Source organism: Rhinolophus sinicus, chromosome 7 (genome assembly GCF_057876585.1).
Source record: "Rhinolophus sinicus isolate RSI-liver-muscle chromosome 7, RSI-T2T, whole genome shotgun sequence".
NCBI classification, from domain to species: domain Eukaryota; kingdom Metazoa; phylum Chordata; class Mammalia; order Chiroptera; family Rhinolophidae; genus Rhinolophus; species Rhinolophus sinicus.
The window spans coordinates 37,633,652-37,652,309 of record NC_142507.1 but is presented as its reverse complement, the minus strand read 5'-3'; the positions used below and the strand labels follow the sequence as shown (position 1 = coordinate 37,652,309).

The window sequence follows — 18,658 nt, the reverse complement described above, 5'->3', positions numbered from 1 at the left end:
ACTGTACAGGTGCTAGCTATGCATTGGGCTAAGAGCTTGGATTAATAAACGCTCTCCCTCTTACTGACATTTATTTTTTATACTCAATTAATGATACATAATTATGATGAGACCCCCCCCCTCAGGCTACCATCAATCATTTAAAAAAAAAAAATCATTAAAGAAGAAAAAAGAACCCTGAATCAATGAAGGTTGTTTGTGAAAGCAATAGAAACTGACTAAATTAAACATAAAAGAAATTCATTTGAAAGACAATGAGCAGTTCTTTTTTTTTTAATTAAAGTTTATTGGGGTGACAATTGTTAGTAAAGTTACACAGATTTCAGGTGTACAATTCTGTATTACATCACCTATTAATCACATTGTGTGTTCATCACCCAGAGTCAGTTCTCCTTCCATCACCATATATTTGATCCCCTTTACCCTCATCTATTACCCCCCTTCCCCTTTACCCTCTGATAACCACTAAACTATTGTCTGTGCCTATGAGTTTTTGTTCCTCATTTGTCTGTATTGTTCTTTTGTTGTTTTTGGTTTATATACCACATATCAGTGAAATCATATGGTTCTCTGCTTTTTCAGTCTGATTTATTTCGCTCAGCATTACACTCTCAAGATCCATCCATGTTGTCACAAATGGTCCTATTTCATCTTTTCTTACCGCTGAATAGTATTCCATTGTGTAGCAGTTCTTAAAATGGACAGTTGGAAGCCCAGGTTCAGAAACAAATGTCTGGAAACAAGGAAGGTTAAGCAGAAGGAAACACAGCACAGGTCTTGCCACAGGAGCTGTATGGATATGTTGTCACTGGACCCTGGTTACCATTACCGTTCTCTGAAGAATGTCTAAATGGTCTCTGCGACTTGGAGCTGGAACTCACCTGGGCTTAGCAGAAGTCATATGACCACAGTCCAGATGCCAGGGTATTGGGGGAGGAAGGATCTGCCCCTTGAACTTCTGTAGCAAGAATTTGGGCTCTGCCTCCCATTAGCCTTATCCACTAGGGGAGTCAAAGAAAGCAATGTCCATTATATAGGTTGGGGGATGTTAAAACAAATTTAAACTATATTGTTTGTTATACATCCTTATGGTAAAAAATAAATCTACAGAAATGTAAAGCGATAGGATAAAAATACCTAAGTCAATAAGGACATGGTAGGTTGAATAACATCCCCCTGCCCCACAAGAGCCGTATTCTAACCCTTGAAACTTCTGAATAGGATGCTTCTAGGCCAAAGCATCCTATTCACTTTGTGCGTGCGATTAAGTTACAGATCTTGAGATGCAGAGATTAACCTGGATTACCTGAGTGCGTTCAATGGAATCCCAAGTGTCCTTATAAGAGGGAGCAGAGGGATCAAAGTCAGTACAAGGAAATGTGATGGTGGAATCAAGAGGTTGGAGATGTGTGACTAAGGGGTCATGAGCCAAGGAATGCAGGCAGCCTTTAGAAGTAGGAAAAATCAGGGAATAGATTCTTCCTTGGAGCCTTCAGAAGGAACCAGTTCTGATGACGTCTTGATTTTAACCCTACCGTACAAGACCCAATCTTGGACTTCTGACCTACAGAAATATAAAAGAATAAGTCGTTCTGTTTTAAACCACTAAGTTTTAAGAGAAAATCCTATTTAAACTTTGTAGTAAAAAACAGAATTCCAGATAAATAAGAGATTCCAGAAAATGGGAGATAGAATACAAAGACACTTCATGCTCATTAATTGCAGTTCTTCATTATCGTCAATGTGGCTTATTTTACTTTATCAGTCATAGTCTTTGCAAATGGGATCAACATGGTGGTATTCTGGACACATTCCAAGAGTCCATATGTTCCTATGACCTAGGAATGCATCTACCAAGCATATAAGAAAGAGGGTATATCTATTACCAAATATAATGTGAGGGCAAAAATTAGAAGGAAAAAAACTATGAACTATGCTTAAATGTCACCTGGTTTGATGAACTTTCTAATATCATTAAACTCTTCTTTTATAGGTGTTAAACTTACAGAATGTTCTACTTTGAGCATGGAAGAGAAACAAAGCAGGGGTAAATACTTAAAATTCATATATTTTTAAATAACTCAATAAGTCATAGAAGTTTATAATGAAACATTATTAAGAGAGTCTTTTTAAAATATGTTTTTAAATATTTTGTAAAACAAGATTCTTTAAATTAAATTTAATAAGCTATTTGAGGGAAGAAGTCTTCTCATTATATAATAAAATGTCTCCCTTTTATCCACCCTGAGCAATTAATAAAATTTTTTTCTATCCTTATCCTTAAGAATTCCTAGACATCTTATGATAACGAGTCTCCCTACCCCTATCCAGTTTCCCTCTCAAATAGAAACCTGTAATTCTGATTTTTTATCCGGTATGATATCAAAGCACTATATTAAAATCAATGGGGCCACAGAAGGTAAAACATATTTCTGGAGGCCAGGTCTCTCCCCTCATTTGTCTATGTGCCCTGGTTATACGAGTATGTAAGGATGTCAAAACATCCTTTTACCACCAATGGCAATGGAGCTAAGAGTAAACACTTTAATGCTTAAAATAATTCTCTCATTTCAGTGAAGTGACAATGGAGGGTTTAGTTTTTTAAGAGTAATTTGAAAACTAAATATAATGAAATATAATATTCTGTTATATAAAGAAAGGCATATCAGTGATATAGATGTATCATATAAAGTGAAAACAATGTTTAGCACTTTTGAAAGAAAGAGAATAAGTTGATAGGAAACGTTCTTTACTTTACATTAGTAATTTGTTTTTGCATAAAAACCAATTCCGGTTTTGTGTTATCCTTTCCATATCAGGTAGGTGAGATGGATCAGTTTTTTACCCTGTTCTTTGAGTTTAACAATTCCATATCCTCTTCTCTCAGGCACAAACTGGACATCTGATTCAAAGAAAAAAAATTAAGTTACATTTGATTGACTAAGTTACATAAAACTCATTAAGTTATACCGTGGCTTTAAAGAGTCAAAGCTAAGTGTTATTCTCTCCAAATTGTACCATTTTGAAAAGCACCTAATCACATCATTGATAAAAATCAGTTTACAAAAAATAAAACAATCATTCTCATTTCTCTAAGCAAGGCTTCACTCAAACACCGTTTTAACTTTTAGTGACTCTTGGAAGCAAATAGTTTAGCTTTCATGAAATTATTATACATTGGTACATTTTAATGCAATGTGGATAATTACTTTTGATGGCAGTAAAGTTAACGATTTATATTGCCATGTTATTCAATAGACCTGAAATTCCTAGAATTAGAAACAACCTCTGGGTATGCTGATTCTTGCTCCTCAGAGTTGAGACTTAACTCTTATTCCAGAATCAATTAATTGGGAGACAGGTAGTATATATTAGGAACATGAATTCCATTGTGGGGTAAGGCCTGGAATTGAGTTTTGCTGGAATTGAGCCTGTGTATCTGGTGCATCCAGAAGTAGGCCTGGGTGCAAAGAGCCTCTGATTTTCAGCATTTCCTGCCAAAAATCTTCATCTTGGCCTTCTAGCCTCCACAGCTATGAGAAAATACCTTTCCTTTGGTTAAGCCACCCCGTCTGTGGTATTTTGTTATAGCAGTGCTAGGAAATGTATACACTAGGGATCTTTTGAGGATGCTCAAAGGCTTGCTATCAGTAAACACACTGAGATAACAAGTTAAATTGGGATCATTCTGGACAAATCAGGATTAATAGTCAAACTAATGTTAAGCTCTAGGGTAGTCTGCACCAAGGAGAGGAAGGGAGAAAGTGGAAGGCATTCCAGACTAAGGGATCTCTTGAGCATCCAACAACCTGGGTAGGTTTAAGAAATAGCATAATGAGATTTGTGGTTTTGGAAGACCACTCTGGTGGCATGTGGTAGAGGGACTGTTCGGTGTAGAAGGAAGCTGAAGCAGGAGGCTATTGCAAAGGTATTGGAAGAAAATGAGAGTCTGCCTGAATTAAGGGAGTTACAGTGAGGGTGGCGAGAGGAAACAGATGCAAGGGATGTAATAAAAATAGAACCAATAGGACCTGGTCACAGAGTACATGTAGGGGACAGGGAGAGGGCAATACAACAAGTTTGGGCTTGGGTTACTTAGTCCATGGAGATGCCATTTACTGAGATAGGAAATTAGGAGAAAGATCAAGTTTGAAGAGGAACTTATAGGTCCATTCTTAATATAGTTAACGGTGGCCCCAGGTATAACATTTTTAGGTTCTGATTCTAGAATATGGAACATAATAAAGTTAGAGTTGACTAAAATTAGAATTTGAAATATTTTTAAAAAATGGAATAAATCTCCAACTCTTCTTTGAAAGATCAATTAATTTAATTAAATACTTAGTAAAATAATGTACCAACTATGATTTTATATTACCCAAAATTACTTCTAGACGGTAATGATAACTTTAACATTTAAACATCTTGTATTATGTAGAAACCACGAGAACACTTACCCTCACTGAAGATGTAGGCTATCCATGCTCAGTGCAATGTTTGGCCACGTCAAGTTTGGGCTATTCGGGGTGGCAGGAAAATTTAGTCAGTCAACCTTGAAAGCAGTTATTCACTTGCTTCTAGGATGATCAGTCATTTAGATCTTCCCCTTTTCATGACTCATCAGCTTCTCAGTAGCTGTATTAATAGGAGTCATTGATTCATTCAATAAAGAGATATAATAAGCCTGCCTGCTCCCTAGAAGGCACTGATAAGTCTGGCGAACATAGAGTTAGAGATAGGGCTGTTGTCCTCAAGTTGCTCAGCGTCTCATGAAGGAACCAACAAGGAAACTGATGATTTCAGAGAGTGTGGCAATTGCCTTACTAGAACTATGCACAGGGAGTGCTATCATGCCTTAGAGAAGAAGCAGGGTTACTTCTCACTACCCCAGGCCTACCATATATTCAGATTATAAAGAATAGGCTTATACATTTTCATATTTCTTAGTGGGAAGACAATGCTAACGTATAAAGTTGGTTAAGAAGTAACAATATAGACATGTTATTTAAAGATATAGAGCTAACCACTAGAAGAACTTGATAGAAAAAGTTTCAAGTGATTGCCTCTGGGAAAGAAACTGGTGGTGGGGAGGGTTCATAGGTGGCTATCTGCCCAGAGAAGATAGTCAGACATGTTGGCATGGATAAGATGGCCTGGTAGAAAGTGTAGAAGAGAAAGGTGATGGCAGAGATTTGAGCAATGGTTTACTTTGAAAATGTTGGACTATAAGAAAGCTTAGTGAGAGACAGAGAAGGTCACCCCAAGAAGCAAGAGGAGAACCAGGGTCATGGCTTTAATGGATCCAAAGAAGAAGAGAATTGTAATAAAAGTTGAGGTTAACAGTATTCAGTGTAGCAAAGGAATTAAGGAAAATAAGGACTGAGGGGGCTGAAACCTTCTCTGTCACCAGAAATGCTTTCGTAAAAGGCAGTTAGAATAGCAGATGAGCCTGAAGAGACTTGACACAAGTCCCCACACATGTTAGACGGAAGATAGAAAAGTCAAGTCAAGAAGAAAATGTGAAGATACTGATGGACTAGAACTCAGAGTAAAGATAGAAAAAGGTCTGAAGTGAAAGGCAAACAGGGCCATGGCTGCATGAGAAGCTGACCGCCCAGAGCCAAACGCTTTCTTTGACTCAAGTCCCAGAAGGCCTTATTAAGGAGGATATATTGAAAGCACTTTATGCCTCAAATTGTGAGTCACAATTATTCTGCAGTGGAATGTGGGGAGGTGGGGTAGATTTCCTTTAAAAAATACAGATTATATCCTCCTTCTGCCCAACTACTTTCTGTAACTCTTGGCTGCTCACCCAATACTTCCTAAGCTTCTTCTCTTGACAAAAAAGAGAATCATTAAATTAGCTCCATCTCAATATTACTTTCTGACGTTCTCAAAAGAAATCCACACTGCCTCCCCAAATTTCTTTTAATTTCCATATCTTCCCCTTTGCTTGTATGATTTCCCTTGCCTAAAATCCTCCTCCTCTGTCTGGTTCTTCAGTTGCCCAAATCCCCAGTGCTTATATCAAGCATTATCTTCTCGGTGAACTTTTCCTTTACAGTCCAGTTCCTATAACAATTATTTTGGGTTACTCAATTTGAACTCAGATTTTATCTCCTATTGCTCAACAGTATACCTTCTTTCGATTATAAGCTTCCTGAGGGCAAAAAAAAAAAAATCTATATTTGTAAAGCACCTAGCATGTTGTCAAATTGATGTACTTTTAAATCGAAGTATCTAAGTGCAGAGCTTGACGATATTGAAAAACATATAAATCTGTGAAACCACCCAGCATACTAATGAAGATAGCATTTCCAGCATGGTATCTTGCAAAACGTCCTCAGGAGACATTAGGCTCGCTATAGGCAGGACCAGGAGAATTCATCTTAAATTTGAGGCCTGTCTAAAGGAGTTGCATCATCTCAGGTCAGATGGAATGAAAAGTCAAATACTGAAGTCAGGGGCAGCAGGGACAAAGGGATGGTATTTTGTAAGTCTGAGCAGGTTTGGGATTGTGCAATCTTGTGTGTTATGCAGGCAAGGTTCAGTGACCGGCAGGCAGGGGCACTGGGGCGGTGATGCCAGAGTCAGCTTGAACTCTCCAGCTGGGAGAACTTGCCCTCAAATCCTAGAAAGTTCAGGGTTGTAGTATGTGGCGTTCCTGACTTGGGTCTGAGGTGAGGAGATTTCTGGGAGATTCTTATTACAAACATTTGCTCAGCACCTGCCCGGCTGCTGATAAAACTGACATCTTGGCTGACCTGTATTTTGCTGTGTTATGTTAGCAAAACATCGCACTCAAGTCCCCAAATGAAAATTGCATTTGACAAGAATACGTGAGAAGGCTGATGGATGGATCCCAGCAGAAGACGTCTCTACATTCTGCAAGATTGCTTCTACCTTACATTTCAACAGAGCTGTCCTTTGTCAAGTGTCAAAGGGCTCAGAGTGCGTACTGAAGGTGTCCACATGGCTGTCTATATAACATCCTGAACGTAATGAGTTCTAGGCAGAACACTTTTCCCTCTCCCCTATCTAGTCTTCCTCATTATAATAAATGCCACACAACAGTTCACACCAAAGTCCTAGGAGTCTTCCTTGATTCTTGCTTGTTTCTTCATACTCAACACCATGTCCACCAAAACCTGCCAGTTATACCTTCAGAATGTGTCCCGATTTTGTGTAGCACAAGATTAAGCAGGCAAGGTGTGGGGCCTGATTGCCTGGGTTTGAATCCTCGCGCTAACAGTGGCCTGCAGAGTAACCTGGACAAGTGCATCAGGTTCCCCATATGTAAAGTGAAGATAACAATAGCATCTATTTCATAAGGTTGTTTGTAGAAATCATGTTAACACATATAACGTACTTGAAATTAAGCCTGGATGTACTAGGCGCTCAATTAAAGTTGGTTAGTACTATCTTTCAATCTACCATCTTAATCCAACCTATCTTCTCTCACCTGGATTACTGAAACCATTAACCTCCATCCAGTTTCCCTGCTTTTGCCCTCTATCAATCTGTACAGCTACCAAAGTGAACTTTTAAAAACACAGATCAGATCAAGCCATTTACCTGTTCAAAATCCTCCAAGAGCTTCCTAGTCACAAAAGAAATCCCAAGTTCTTACCATGGCCAAAAAGGCCGAGGCTGGTCTGGCTTCTGCTGATAACTCGCCATCCACAGCTCCCTCTTTGCACTAGCTTTACTTAACTTTTCCCTTCCTACTGTTTCTCAGATATGCCAAGTCCTTTGCACTTGCTGTCCCCCTTTCCAGGCCCATTGCATTAAAGTGTCCTCACGTCAATTCAGCTCACCCATCTACACAGCACTGAGTTGGGGACTATAGGGAAAGAGACGAGTAAAATGTGGTCTCTTCTCATGGACTGTACATTTAGTTTGGAGAGAAAACACCAATAGACACAGAGCACCAGCAAGCTTAATAGTGGTACCTAGTATGAAAAGCACAGTAGATACTTAAAAATTGTAACAGGTGTTATTTTTATAAATTTAAATGACAGTTAATGAAAGAAGTCAATTTTTATTGTATACAATGCCCAAAGGATCTAGTGTAGGGATCTAATCTATAGATAAGTGATCTATATGGATATGAATAAGTTGCTTATTTTAAAATTTAGCAGATGAAGAAGACGCCCCATTTCACAGACTATGATTATTGGAACAACATATAGTCTCTTCTTCATTTAAAAAATAAACCACATACTTGTGCTTCACCTAATTATCAGCATTTTTTCAAGTACATTGGTCTGCTTTCCAGTTAAGAACGAAGAGGGAAGAACAGGTTTTTAAACATGAGTCTTTAAAGGGCTCACAGGAAACTGCCTACTTAGTCACTCGTCAGAACAAGCCTCGCCCTTCCACATTTTGTTTACTCTTTCTGCGTTCTCTATTTATTGTTTTAAATTGATTTTCCATTACTTTAGTGAGCACCATGTTCCAAGCAAAGGTGGGAAATTCAGTTCATACACTCACTACCAGCTTAACAGTTTCACTATCAGGAGTTACTTAGTTCGAATAAGGGGTATGGCAGAATAGAAAGGATTCAGTAGAACTGAGGCACTGACACGTGCATTGGGAGGGGACAGTCCTGAAAGGGTGCTGTTGCTCTTCCATAGCCCATCCCTGTAGTGAGGAGGCGGAGGGAAGAGCCAACAATACGCCCTGGGATCTTTTCAGTGCTTGATATGAAAGAAGGAGTCACACAGGACTTCTCTCTGAGGTATTAAAAACAAAACAAAACTGGCATGAGCAATATCATTACCTTAACTGATACTTGAAAAGTAGACTGTTTTTATCATTTCTTGAAACTAAGCTCTGATGTGTCTTAGCTACAACCTATGGGTTGTGTTTTAGCTCCAAGCTATGAGAAAACTCTAAGAGAAAATACCAGGAAGAATTAAGTGTTTAATTTTCTTTCTTTAGTGTCTTTGCTTGCAAATAAAGTTAGCATTCAGTCCTCTAGAAGAAGTGAGTACTACTCATAGCCCGCTTAGGTAAGCCAAATGACATACATGCTTATTTAGAAACCAAAGGTTCCTTTCACTTTTACTATTTTTCCACACGAAAGCTTCAAAGGATCCTAGAATGTTTCTCAAATAAACAGAAATTGGCCATGTAGGTACATGAGAAATAGTGTTCTCTGGTTAATGAACTTGAAGGGTTAACATTTTTTCCGTTCTTTAAAAGAGTATCAGATCCAAAATAAAATATACAGAAAGGATCTTCAAAAACATTGTCACCAGTATAAAAACTAGACAAAACATTTGACAAGACAAAGACAACTTGAGCTGTAACACATACAAAACTCCCAGCTGCCACAATATTCCCAGACGGCACAAGATAACAGGATTCCATTCCTGTGATGTGTGGGAGTTAATACGCATAAAAGAAAACAACAGCTTATGGTTAATAAAGGCACAGTATGAAAATTCACGCATCATATCATACCTGACAGGAAGATAATGTGGATCAGGTTTAATCCACTGAGAACTTACAATAAGGTATATGGTTCTAGGCTCTGCGGTACTAGGCTCTGTGGAACTGCGTCCTCTCCTAAGCTGAGAGTTAAACATGCAACATGACAAGCCAGAAACTGAGATATGGAAAAGAGTCAGCCGCCCCTCCTCCAAAACAATATAAAAAGTCCTAGGCTATGTGGCATAGAAGAAAAAGATTAATATATAAAGCATACACATTAATAAAGAAAAAATATTGACAGGAGATGGCCTGTTAGCTCAGTTGATTAGAGCGCAATGCTCGTAATACCAGGGTTGCCGGTTGGATGCCTGCATGAGCCAGTGTGAGCTGCGCCCTCCACAACTAGAGTGAAACAACTACTTGACTTGGAGCTAATGGGTCCTGGAAAACCACACTTAAGAAAAAAGATTGACAAACTTCACAAAAATTACAATCAGATTAAGTGCATGTTATGTTGAAGGAAGTGATAACATTGGTTTCTCAGGTATGCCAAAGTGAAGAGACCTATCAGAGAAGATGCAATCACAGAGCAGAAAGCTTTGTTTCATTCCCTTGAAAAATATACATTGAGTGCCTCCTAGGCATATATCATGCTGCTGTATGTGACACACTTTAAAAAGTTAAAAGATGTGATTTTGTGAACTATTCTAGGGTTTGCATTTTTACATGCACGTGTACCCAAACCTCAGAACTATTTTAAAACTATTTTTAGTTTTAATCCTTTTAAATATATAAGAAAATTAAAATGGTAATGTGAAGTAATTGCTGAACTCATCTGGGCTAAAAGCAATTTATGGAAGAAAAAAGGTAGTGTTGTTTGTATGCACGTGTAAATGAGTATATGTTCAAGCTGCATGTGCATATGTGTTGAGGGGGGCGGTGTCCAGTTTAACTGAGCAGATTACCTCTCACCTCATAACTGCTACTCCTCACCTTCACTTTTTTTTTAAAAGATTTTATTGGGGAAGGGGAACAGGACTTTATTGGGGAACAGTGTGTATTTCCAGGCCTTTTTTCCGGGTCAAGTTGTTGTCCTTTCAGTCTTAGTTGTGGAGGGCGCAGCTCAGCTCCAGGTCCAGTTGCCGTTTTCTTGTTGCAGGGGGCACAGCCCACCATCCCTTGCAGGAGTCAAACTAGCAACCTTGTGGTTGAGAGGACGCATTACAACCAACTGAGCCATCTGGGAGCTCAGCTGCAGCTCAGCTCAAGGTGCTGTGTTCAATCTTAGTTGCATGGGGCGCAGCCCACCATCCCTTGTGGGAGTCGAGGAATCGAACTGGCAACCTTGTGGTTGAAAGGATGTGCTCCAACCAACTGAGCCATCCGGGAGCTCAGTGGAAGCTCAGCTCAAGGTGCTGTGTTCAATCTTAGTTGCAGGGGGCGGAGCCCACCATCCCTTGTGGGACTCGAGGGATTGAACCGGCAACCTTGTGGTTGAGAGCCCACTAGCCCATGTGGGAATCGAACCGGCAGCCTTCAGAGTTAGGAGCATGGAGCTCTAACCGCCTGAGCCACCGGGTCGGCCCCCTCACCTTCACTTTTTTAGATTATTTGGCCACATATTTTGGTGAACGGAGAGTCTTTTTTTACGTTCTTTTAAACGTAGGCTTGCTGGTGAACTTCACAGATCACTTGCTTTTTAAAATAATTTCAAAAGGACAATAGCTTTTGAAACTAGCAAAGTTTCAGTCTGAGGAATGATGAATAATTATATTTAAAAAGTTGAGTATCACCTTCACTGTTGACGTTTACAGTGCATATGGTACCATGTAATTAAACTCAAGGTTTTTATGTGAAACAAGTTGGATCACCTATAAAATATGATTTAACTGAACTTTTTACATCTAGTTTTCCAAATCCTTATACTGAATGAAAGAAGCTAGACCAAAAAAAAAGTACATGCTGTATGATTACATTTATAGACAATCCAAAGTCATCTCTAGTGACAGAAAGTGGATCAGTTGTTGCCTGGGAGAAAGGGACACAAAGAAACTTTTTGGGTGCTAGAAATATTTGTTATCTTGATCACGTCGATGGTTTCACAGATGTATACATAGGTTTAAACGTATCAAAATTGCATACTTTAAATATACGCAGTTTATTTTATGCTAATTATACCTCAAGAAAGCTTTAAAAAAATCCAATGTTGGCTTGTCAAATTATTCCTGACAAATGAACTGTCGTAATATAACTACTATATGATACATGTATATGGGAATGATGGTGAAAAATAAAAATAAAACCACAAACATATGATTGGAGGAAGACAGGTCTTCTTTTGATGTTGTATCTGGAGGTCATGTGTCTAGTGACTTATCACTTTAAACTTTCCTAGCAATACTGAACAGTTTGTTTTCATCACCACAGAACAAATAACTTTCCAAGGCCTCATAGAACACTGTTTCCAATGGTCTCTCAAGAAGCTAATACTAGATAACATTTCATAGGACTGTAGCTGCATAAACCCTGGAACTGATTTGGTAGCTTTTATTGACAAGGTTGGAGAATGAAAAGCAATGATTCAAGGACAGGAAAGACAGTTTGGTACCTTCTCCCGATCATTAATACTGAAAAGAAGGAAAAAGTTTTTCCAAAGATAGGAGTTTGGTGTTGAGGGCACTCTTGCTATCTATCGTATACTACAGCCAAAGTAACAAACCTGCAAGTCTGATCATGTTTCTGCTTAAAATCATACAATGGCTTCAGACTCACCACTGCCTTTAGGAAAATTGCTTAGCAAGTTTTCCAGCTGCTTCAGGATTTGGCCCTGGTCCACCTTTCAGCCTCAGCCCACCTCTGTCTCCTACTCAATCTACAGCGTTCTGAATGCCTGCTCTACCTTAACTCATCAAAGCCTTGTCATGTTGCAGTGCAGTTTGGTTTCTCCAGGAAGCAGACGCCGGCACAGTTCAGTGTTCAGGATGTTTATTAGGGAGTGCTCTTGAGAGCAACACCCATGGAAGGGAGGGGGCGGAAGCAGGATTGGGAAGAGGGAGAAATCAAGCTGTGATGCAAGCCTGACAGCCTCAGCCCACCGTGCTGGGTTCTGGGAAACTGAAATAGCCCATCAGAGTTGGCCGGTATGTACCGACCTCCGGTGAGGCATCTCTCTGTAGCTGAGGCAACACCAGACAGATGGCCGGCACTGCCAGCACCTGGGACAGTGAACCCTTCCTTAAAGGGAAATCTTTGTGGGGCATTTGTATGTCCATCTCACCTTGGCATTTAACTTGCGTGAAAGTCTCTTTTCCTCCACTTCACCGACGTCATTCCTGCCCCTCCCTCAGGTCTCAGTGGAATTCTCACATCTTCAGAGACAGCCTCCCACATTCGCTAACACGTTGGCTTCCCTAACAGGTCACACTCCCCACATTGCTTTAGTGCCATCTTGTCATAATCCTTATCATACCTCACTGTGATCGGTCATTCTTTCTGCTTTTCCTTGCAGTGGCAATTCCACGAGCACAGAGGTAGCTTCAGTGGTATTCACCCCGGATCCTCGATTCCTACTTCGTTGTTGTCACAATGGTACTTAATTAACATTGACTAATAAACGAACAAATCCAAGGTTTAAAGAGAACTGCAAGGAACAACTGCTATTATGAACACGTCCATTTTGGCATTCTCCCATATGAAGACTCGTTGCTGCATGATGTTGAGGGAAAAACTTCATCGAGGCTCTATAATTAGACTGCAGAGTCCATCAGTCTCAGCTGAACCACATTCTAGCTGTGTGACATTGGATAATTAATTCATCTCCTTAAGCCTCAATTTCTTTATCTGTAATAATTATCTGTAATGATCTAGTACCTGTAATAATTATAGTAGCAATAATAGTATCTTCCCCATAATGCTACTAGGAGGATTTGGTGATATAATCTATGTACAGGGTTTGTCATAGCTCCTGGAATATAGTAAGACATCAATATAAGTTAGCTATGATTGTTATTAGGGTTTGGCTTTTAGCTGTAAGTTCTTAATATACCTTAAAAAAGAGAAACATATTAGGAAAATACTTTTTTATGTTTGCTATTGAAAATGTTTCAAATACTAATCTTAGAAAAGTTAGAACTTTGTTGGATTTTCCTACATTGCATTACACTTTAGGATTGCTTTTTATGTGGTTTTATATATAGGAGATAGAGAAGAGCATTACCTTGTCATTACTTAGGGTCTCCTAAGGTTTTAAATAAGTCCTGTTCCTGTCTTCTCCACTCACACAACACTGACCTACTTGTAGTTTATAAGTAGTGGTGTGTGTGTGTGTGTGTGTGTGTGTGTGTGTGTGTGTGTGTGAGAGAGAGAGAGAGAGAGAGAACTATGCTTTTGCCTATGTCTGAAATGCCTTTTCCTACCTTATGAGCTTTCTACTATACTAGTATGAATTGATTCATTGACTCAAAAAACACCTCCTGAACAAAGTCTTCCTTTATTTCTTCCATGCTACTCCTGTTTTTAACATTTTTACCATAAAACCATTTACATACCTGAGGTGTTGTTCTAATCTCCCTGCATTACATTTCCCCATAAGACTGTGAGCTTCTTGATAGCAGGTTTTCTTTATCTTTTGTACCTGGCATTTTCAGACATTCAATAAATGTTGGCTGAATTGATTTGAATTAGAAGAAAAACACCAAATCTCTTCAGAAAGACACAAATAACAAAGGGACTTAGGTAATCTGTGATGTGCTCAAAAACAGAGTAGAATTTAATAAGCTAGAAGTCAAATATTTTCTTTTTAATTGAAACATAATACCTATAGGGAAAAGTGCCTAAAGCCTTAGTGTACTATACAATGAATTACCACAAAATGAATACGGGACCACTAATCAGGTCTAGAAATAGAAAGAACATTGCCAGAAGCCCCTTTTGTGTCCCTTCAAGTATCCACCTTTATAAAGTATTTTCCTTTATCCAAGAAATCTTATTTGAGCCTTTGGAGCTTAAATTTTCTCTGGGAAAACAATATCTGTTCCACCCTGCTTTCTTTATGGGTTACCATGACAGTTGATTGTTAGTCATTTACCTCCATCCTTTCACTGGCATGTATTTTCAAAATTCTGTCACCTTCTTAAAGACATACATACATATAGCACCCCACTTCCATTCCTCTATAGCTCTCATTTTTGGGGGCTCCACTTCCTCCTTTGTCTCCTTTTACTGTGTGTCTTCTGTCTCCATATTCTTCCAATTGAAACACTTCACCCAGGACTGTGAATCATCAGACCTCTCTTCTAACTCCACCACTGTTAGTTACATGCTTTTAAAAAAATCTTCAGCTGGAATTAGAGTTTTGATGAGTACTTCAAATAAGATCCAAATGTGAATTTTTTATTTAATTCAGACTGTTAAGATTAAGAGAACATAATATATGAAGATGGGTCAATAACATATAAAAAAGATGACAAATTTAGAGACAGATGACAGATTTACTTTTGAGGGTGCTAGGCAAAAGAACATGAAGAAACTGAAACTACTGTCAAACCCAAAAGGGTTAATACTAAAAGGTGTACTCAGGGTATATATGTCACAGTGATAACATTACTACAGAAAGTTTTAAAAAGTACAATTAACTGAAAATGCTATGTATTAGTCAGTCTACAAGGAAGTAAATTACTAATGAGAAGAACAGACAGCTCTGGAAATGTCTCATTTCTTTATGTGTCACTGAACTTGAGCTTTTTCTTTTTTATTTTCTTAACGGTTCTTTCTATTTCTTGTCAACTTTATGTCATTTAAAGAATTGGTATGTTCTGAGATTTATGATTATAAGACCTTGCTTGCAGGACTTAAAGTGCTTCTCTGACATTTTTTTTCAGTGATACAATTATTTCTTGGAATTCTTTTCAGAATAATTTTTTTTAGTTTTCAATTACTGCTGACGTACAATATTAGTTTCAGGCATACGGCATAGTGATTGGACATTATACACTCTATGACGTGCTCACCCCAATAAATCTAGAACCTATCTGAAACTATACATAATTATTACAATATTATTGACTATATGAGTATTCCTTATACTGTACTTTACATGCCATGACTATTTTGTAACTACCAATTTGTACTTCTTAGTCCCTTCCCCCTTTTCACCCACTCTCCCAACGCCCTCTCATCTGACAACCATCAAAATGTTCTCTGTACACATGAGTCTAATTCTGTTTTGTTGATTTTATTTTTTAGATCCCACATATAAGTGAAATCATATGGTATTTGTCCTTCTGTCTGACTTATTTTGCTTAGCATAATATCCTCTAGGTCCATCCATATTGTTGCAGATGGCAAGATATCATTATTTTTATGGGTGAGTAATGTTCCATTATATATATGTATCAATTTCTTCTTCATGCATTGAACTATTGATAGACATTAAGGTTGCTTCCATATCTTGGCCATTGTAAACAATGCTGCAATAAACATGTGGATGCACAAGTCCCTTCAAAGTAGTTTTTATTCAAAGGGTTTCTTTGGATAAATACCCAGAAGTGGGAGTACATGGTCCTTCTGTGTCTCTTGTTATAGCCTTTGTTTTGAAGTCTATTTTGTCTGGTATAATATTGTTACCCCAGCTTTTGTTTGTTTGTTTTTTCCATTTTCATGAAATATCTTTTCCCATCCTTTACTTTCAGTCTGTTTGTATCTTTCAATATGAAGTGAGTATCTTGTAGGCAGCATATGTAAGGGTCTTGTTTTCTTATCCATTCAGCCACTTTATGTCTTTCGTTTGGAGCATTTAATCCATTTACATTTCAAGTAATTGTTGATGGATATGTAGTTATTGCTGTTGTATTATTCATATTTTTTATTGTTTCCTCTCCCCCCTCCTCTTAAAGAAGTCCCTTTAACATTTCTTATAATACTGGTTTGGTGTTGATGAACTCCTTTAGCTTTTTCTTGTCTGGGAAACTCTTTATCTGTTCTTTGATTCTCAATGATAGCTTTGCTGGGTAGAGTAATCTTGGTTGCAGGTCCAACTTTTCATCACTTCGAATATTTCCTGCCAATCCCTTCTGGCCTGAAAAGTTTCCGTTCAGAAATCAGCTGACAGTCTTATTGGAGCTTCTTTGTAGGCAACTAACTGCTTTTCCCTTGCTTCTTTTAAGATTCTCTTTGTCTTTAACCTTTGGCATTTTAATTATGATGTGTCTTGGTGTGGGCCTGCTTGAGTTCATTTTGAGTTCATCTCCGTGCTTTCTGGGCTTGTGTGTCTATTTCCTTCATCAGATTAGGGAAGTTTTCTGTCATTATTTCTTCAAATATGTTTTCAATTCCTTGCTCTCTCTCTCTTTTCCTTCTGGTACCTCTATGAGGCAAATGTTAGTATGCTTAATGTTTTCCCAGAGGCCTCTTAGACTGTCCTGATTATTTTTGGATTTTTTTGCTTTTTGGTGTTTTGATGTGGTTTGAAGCTGGCCACCAGGTGTATTGGTTCTGGGACCCCTTGGAAGGGGCTCTGGTGCAGGCCAAGGTCAGCCGCTGCCTGTGCCCTACCTGGAGCTACTTGGTATGAGCTATAAAATGTTCTACAGATGGTTGCCACTTGTGCTGAGCTTGAAGGTGCCTGGGAGAGGTTCAGCTGTGAATTGAGGTTGGCTGCCACTAGTGCTGGACTGTGGAGGGCTAAGCAAGGGATATGGGGCACACTGAAGCCAGGTGCTGCTTGTTTGGATTTGTGAAGCTTTGAGAGATTTTAGAAAAGTCAGTAGAATGAGCCAAGACAAGCTGTTTGTATGGAAAAGCCACTGGAAGTGGCCTGGGGGGGTCGGGTCTTAAGGAATCAATAGGGTGGGATGAACAGTGTCAGCTAGGTTGATGGAGACGCAGGTATGGTGCCCACCTGTGTGTGAAGGCTGGATGGTAGGACGGGTCAACAAAAGAACAATGCCTTCTGCCACCATTTCTATCTGGGAGAAAGAGGCCCCTCCAGCCCTCACCCTGAAACCAGACAATTCACTTCCTTCCCATATGTCCTTGATGCATTTTGAGCCGCTTCCTCAGTGCTGAAGCTCAGAGTGGGTGAGTCTGTCAGTGAATAAGTCCATGACCAGGCCCTTTAAGAGGTGTGTCCGGGACTCTAGCCACCCTCCATCTCACAGCCACAGTCTCTGCTGATTTTCAAAGTGAGAAGTTATGGGGACTTGTCTTCCCAACACTGGAATCCTGGGTTGGGGGAGTCTGGTGAGGAGCTGGGACCCTGCACTCTTCAGGGGAGAGCTCTTCAAATGAGATAACCCTCCTGATTTTTAACCATCACACGTGGATGTGGGACCAATCTGTTCTGCATCTCCGCTCCTTCTACCAGTCTCAACATGGCTTCTTCTGCATGTCCTTAGTTGTACGACTTCCATTCAGCTAGACTTCAGGTGATTCTCAGTGATGGTTGCTCTGTAGTTGTAATTTTGATGTGGTCGTGGGATGAGGTGAGCATAGCATTTAACTACTCTGCCATTGTGACTGGAATACTTCTTTTAAATCTTAATGAGATGCCTCTAATTGTATTCTGTAAAAATTATGCAAGTATATATGTTTGAGCTATTATGTATAAAGGATAAAAAACTGATATGGAAAATTCAATGCTGAAAATACACGCTGACTACAATTAATCAAAAGAAAATCTGGAATCTGATAGTGTTTACATAATTCAACAATAGTTCAGACAAGTGTCCACAATAAATTATTCCTCCCATTTGTAAAAGATGTGAAAGGTGATGCTGCTACAAAAACCAACCTAGAATATAAATCGTTATATCTATTCATGTAAGTGTCTGTCTCTCAGATAGATTTTGAGAACCTCAAGGAAGAAGATGTGTCTTATCCATCCACAGTACCTAGGATGATGTCTAAAACACAGAAGGTGGTTCAAACCTCCTAAACTAAAAATCTCAATGTCAGTCTCAATTTCCCTCTTTTACTGGCTACTTCCAATAGCTACAACATCTTTACCTCAGAAGAGAAATGACTTTTAAATCTCACCTTTCTTCACCATTCCCAGTTCTATAGTAAAGTCTATGCCCTTCTGGTCTGGACTCCTCACTGTTTATCCATCTATTCTAGTCTATCTTCTTCACTGCCTTCAGAGAGATCTTTCTACATAGCGAGGGGAGAGGAACCTTTTCAAGTGTCAACTCTATGCCAAGTACCATGTCAAGCATTTAAAATA

The 18,658-nt window shown here is 38.9% G+C and overlaps 1 long non-coding RNA gene across 8 annotated transcripts in view; it reads right to left on the bottom strand.

The window, feature by feature from the left end:
- Positions 1 to 254: 254 nt before the first annotated feature.
- LOC109459344 (uncharacterized) overlaps positions 255 to 18,658 on the bottom strand; it is a 144,402-nt gene continuing 125,998 nt past the window's right edge. For 4 of the 8 annotated variants that reach the window (XR_012491650.2, XR_012491647.2, XR_012491651.2 and 1 more), the window contains 2 exons: positions 4,458 to 4,635; positions 2,276 to 2,902 (listed from right to left, as the gene is read on the bottom strand). This is a non-coding gene — a long non-coding RNA (uncharacterized LOC109459344). Of the gene's footprint in view, positions 1,565 to 2,275; positions 2,903 to 4,457; positions 4,636 to 18,658 lie in introns of those variants that run through there. The other 4 variants (XR_012491648.2, XR_012491649.2, XR_016021737.1 and 1 more) reach the window with 4 other exon arrangements.